Raw genomic sequence first — 4,746 nt, forward strand, 5'->3', positions numbered from 1 at the left:
GAGACGCCGTAGTGGAGGGCTCCGGAAATTTCGACCACCTGGGGTTCTTTAACGTGCACTGACATCGCACAGTACACGGGCCTCTAGAATTTCTCCTCCAAAGAAATTCTAGCCGCCGCGGCCGGGATCGAACCCGCGTCTTTTGGGTCAGCAGCCGAGCACCATAGCCGCTGAGCCACCGCGGCGGCGCAGGAGCGGTGGATTTTTCGGAGAGACCGTCGCCTAGCACTGCGAGGAAAGCGCAATTGGCTTCGCTGAACGGCGAGAAAAATCGTGAACATGACGGGCCTGCGGCGAGGGCGACCCACATGGAGCGAACTTGCGCTGCGGATTTTGAGCGGCGCGGCGGAACGCGGACGCACCGCCGCTGTGCCGCACCACAAGAGGCGGAAAACGGGCGGCTGCCGCCAAACCGCTGCCGACAAAAACAAACAAAAAAAAAGATTTGTAAGCTTACTCTAAAGCCATTGTTTATTGGAGGGCGCATTCTCACTTTTTAGTTCAGCGTATGCTATCTCCCCTCTCCACTCCACCCCCACTCGGTTTTACCCTACGCGCCGAGCCACCGGCAGCTGCTGCTAGCAGAGACGCAAAAATAGACTCAGCCTATAGTAGCGCCATCTGGTTCTCGGGACAGGAACCATTATTGTAAACAAACCGGCTCTCCTCTTAAGCCTAGAAGTGGGAGAATCGTCAATCTAAATAAAAAAATAAGGCAAATTTATCACTTATAAGTTTTATTATAGGCAAGGCGAGACGAAGCGAAAGACCGGTGCTCCATTTACGGCCAGTGAACGCAGTGAAAAAGGCAGCAACAACGAGAATTCAGTCCAAAGCGAGGGGTCCGGCTTCGAAAGGCGCCGCCATGTTTGTCGCCGCGCGCGGGCGGAAGCTAGATGCGGGAAGAGGGCGCCCTCATTGGTCCGCGCTGACAGCTCGCATTCGCCGCTTCCGGTGAGCGGCTGACCGCCGGGCGAACGTATCTAGCACTGCTTGGTCGGCGGCGAACGGCCGCCGGCGGCCAAGCGGCCGCCGCCGGGCGGCCGTACGCAGGTTTTCCGCGAGAAAACTGCTCCATGTGGGTCGGGCTGGCGCCGCGATAACCGGAAACGCACGATACAGATGCGCTAGGGTAGCCTCGAGAAAGCGTCGGCGCGCAAGGAAAACTAAGATGAACGGTTGCGCTGAAATGAAAAAGGTACGGGTCATAAAGCCCGCGAGTTTGAGGACCGGCCAACCTTGTAACTTTGCAAAATTGCAACCGCGGCGCTAAGAGTTCATAGGCGTCGCCTTAAAGCCAAGGCAACTAGGCGTGCGCAGTCTGGATGTAAACCACCTGCTCCATTTTGGTACCGCAGCAGGGGTTGTCAGGAGACATGTGACACCTGCTGCTGGCTGAAGAAAGAAGCGCGCAGCCGCCAGACAAAAGGGCGCCATAGAGCGCGCGCGGGTCAGACAGAGACGAGACATGCAGGGAACCGGGAGAGGGGGAAGCGCCTCTCTCGTGTAAAGCTTTTTCAGCGCTGCCCGGGCTTGGCATGCCAGTCGCAAAGAGACGGAACTAATCAGCCCCGCAGATTTTGGGAAGCGTTAGCTGGTAGCCAGACAGCCCGACCGCGCCGGGCGCGACTGAAGTAGGTGTATTCTTGGAATACTTCTTTCTTGTATTTGATGTTTGTTTTTTCATTCATGTACGGCAGAAAAACGGAAACGAAGTGTTGAGCTTTTATGCCTGTGCGGGATTTTGTACTTCGTGTTTTCTGGCCGTAATGATGTAGCTTAAAGACGGTTATTAATTCTGTGCGTAAGAGTTTTTTGTATGACAGCATTGGAGGTTTTGTAAGGGAGTTGCAGTGTGTAGGTTATGTATGTTGTTTGTTAGGCATAGATTAGCGCTTGAGAATACGTGAATAGTAGTGGAGCTCTACTGTCTCCTCGTCTAATCTATCGAGGGCCGTTGGTCTGTGAATCGCAACGGCAGCTGTAATTTCTCCAGAACAAAACCTGTTTCAAATTTGAAAAATGCGATGGCATTTAATCGTCCGCATAGGTCCCGTCCGCAGCTCACCCAACCAGACCGCCTGAGGGGGGGGGGGAGCCAAAAAGGGGAGTTAATTGAGCAGCACAGCTTGAGGCCTTGTTCTTTGTTTTGCCTGGCACGACTCGGGAGAAGGGTGGTGCTCTTGCCTTGCCGGGGTGGGGGCATTGTGCAGATTTGACCACTAATGCTCTATCTGAGACCCTTGGCCTGCAGACACCGACCCTTGGATCACTCAGGAAACAGAGGACCTGCCTGGCTGATGCGGCCTCTTCAGGGGACAGCGAGGAGCTGTAACCCCTTTCGAGGCCTCTACCTGGCGGCGGACGAGCTGTCGCGACCGTACTTCTAGCCACGTGGGCCCGACCAGCAGCAACCGTGAACAATCGACGAGGCCGACAACCTCGCGACGGCGGTGGTGAAGTTGGGTGCTTGGAATGCCGCCCTCCGAGCCTAAATGGATTAGTGTAGCGGAGTGCAGGTGACCGCGGCAGCAGCGGTGAAGGCAGGAGCCAATGTCAGCAGCAACCCCAGCGGAAGCGGAGTGCAGGTGACTGTGGCAGCAGCGACGAAGGCAGGGGCCATTGTCAGCAGCAACCCCAGCGGAAGCGGGAGTGCAGGTGACTGGCAGCGGCGACGAAGGCAGGAGATGCCCAGGAGGTATTGTCCGAGCAACCACAGCGGATGCGGAGGCGACGTGGCGGCGCCAGTCACGCTGGCGGTTAATTGAAGACTTCTGTGTTTCCGACTCGTGTTCTGGACAACCGGAGGGGAAGCAAGTGCATTCACCTGCTGGAAGACTGCGGGAGATTCCTTTCCAGCCGGGCTGGATGAGTCAGCATCTCCCCCTTCCCATCGACCCAGCTGCGAGAGAGTGGAACAGCCCGCACCTGCCCGGCCGTGGGTGGTAACAGGAACGTCACCTACGGTCCATCCGATTGGACAGTGCTCTTCGAACATTATTCCCCAGCCAGGGATCTGGGGAATCCGAACCAGATTTAACTCGGCCGTGAGTGTGGCCGAAGAGACGCCTGCTAGCTCCAGTCGACTACGGTTGACGAAGACGTGCCCTTCCACTGAGAGCCATTCTCAGTCCCGCTCTATGTAAATAATGTAAATAAGTGTATAAAGTTTTTTCGTTACCTTCCTCTAAACCCAGTCTCCCATCCTCCTCGTCCCATCACCGGTCTCCGGCCATGCTACCCGGGTCGCAACAGGGCGGGTGTAAACTGGGACGGCAGAATGGCGCAATGTGCATCAATGATGTCTGTAAACGATTTGCGCGGCCTGGTAATAGGAAGACTGGCAAAATGGTGAGAGGGAACCCAAGATATGTGTCGGAAATGTGCCCTCAGTGTGTCAACTGTTAGGTAGGTAGGGACTGGATGCTCCTGGGCGATGAGTACTGCGGGGACGCCTTCGTCCCCTGCGTTAGCTTCCCCGCAAGGCACTCTTCTCAGTTGTGTTACTTTAACTAACAGGGGAGGGCGCTCGCGTCGCAGCGACACCAGCGCCACGGATGGCGCGTTTGCTGCTCGCGCGCAGGGCAGCGACGGCTCTCTTCTCCTTGGGACCAGGAAAGCGCGCGGACGTTTCGCTCGCGGCTCCGCTCTTCGTCGACGGGCGCCTCTTGGTCGGAACTTGCTCCCGCCAAGCACGTTCCGTCCGGCCTCGGAGTTTTCCCTCTGCCCTACCGTGGGCGAACGTTCGCTCGTAACCGTGCTGGTGAGTCGGACATCCTCGATTCCTTAGTGTATTTTGTTGCTAGCCGGCGTTATTGTTGTTATAGCAATAAATGCCTTGTTTTTGTCAGCCAGTGCGTTGTTCCTTTGTTCCCGCAGAGCAAGGCCCGCCGTGGTCGGCGAGCGCTCGGCAGCGCTCGCGACCACGAGGTGGGGTCCGCGCGGTTTTGAACTGTGTCAGCCGCACTTAAACGGGGAGAACGTATTTATCTCCCAAATTTTTAAACCCCACATCTGGCGCCCAACGAGGGGCCTGCTCTTGGAACATTGGACGACTGTCTGTTCTGTTCGAGGAACGCTCTTTGTCCGCACTTCACAAGTGCTAGGCCCAGTGTGAATTTTGTTCGCTAGGACCTGCAGCATGCTTTCTTGAGTGCGAGGTGTATTGCGCTGCAGCATGTTTTTTTTGGTCAAGTTTTTCTTCCTGGAGTTTCTTCGCAAGAACCACTTGGTACGCATCGAGGGAGCGCGAGGCCTAGCGCCCGCGGAGTTGCCGAGCCCGAAGCGAGTGAGCACTGAAGCCGCGTGGGTGGTCCGAGTTTTCTGTATATTTTCTCGCTGTCTCTTTTTTTACTCTGGGAGTCGCGCCTCCGGGAGCCGGGTGGCCTGGGGCCACGGGTGCCGCTACGAGCTCGCTGGTATTGCAGCTCGGCACCGGGCGCTCCGACACCGTCCGATACGGTGGGCGCCGACCGCTCAGAAGCTGCTTTGTGCAGTGAGCGGGTAGGACCACCCCACAAAGCTGATGCCTCCTCGCGGCTGCGCGCACGAAACCTGTTTCGGGTCTTTCTTTTGTGGAGGGTCGGTGTCACAATGGTAGCGAGGCCTAAGGCTTTTCAGAGTTGCCTGCGCCATGTCAAAAGTGACACGACCACTGAACCGTGGTGTTGAGAGGGGGCGCACTTTGCTGCCCCGCCCGTTTTTTTTTTAACCTCGCATGAAGTGAGCAGTCTCGTTCAACTCAAG

Source organism: Amblyomma mixtum, chromosome 3 (assembly GCF_055824585.1).
Source record: "Amblyomma mixtum isolate Tamu chromosome 3, ASM5582458v1, whole genome shotgun sequence".
Taxonomy (NCBI): domain Eukaryota; kingdom Metazoa; phylum Arthropoda; class Arachnida; order Ixodida; family Ixodidae; genus Amblyomma; species Amblyomma mixtum.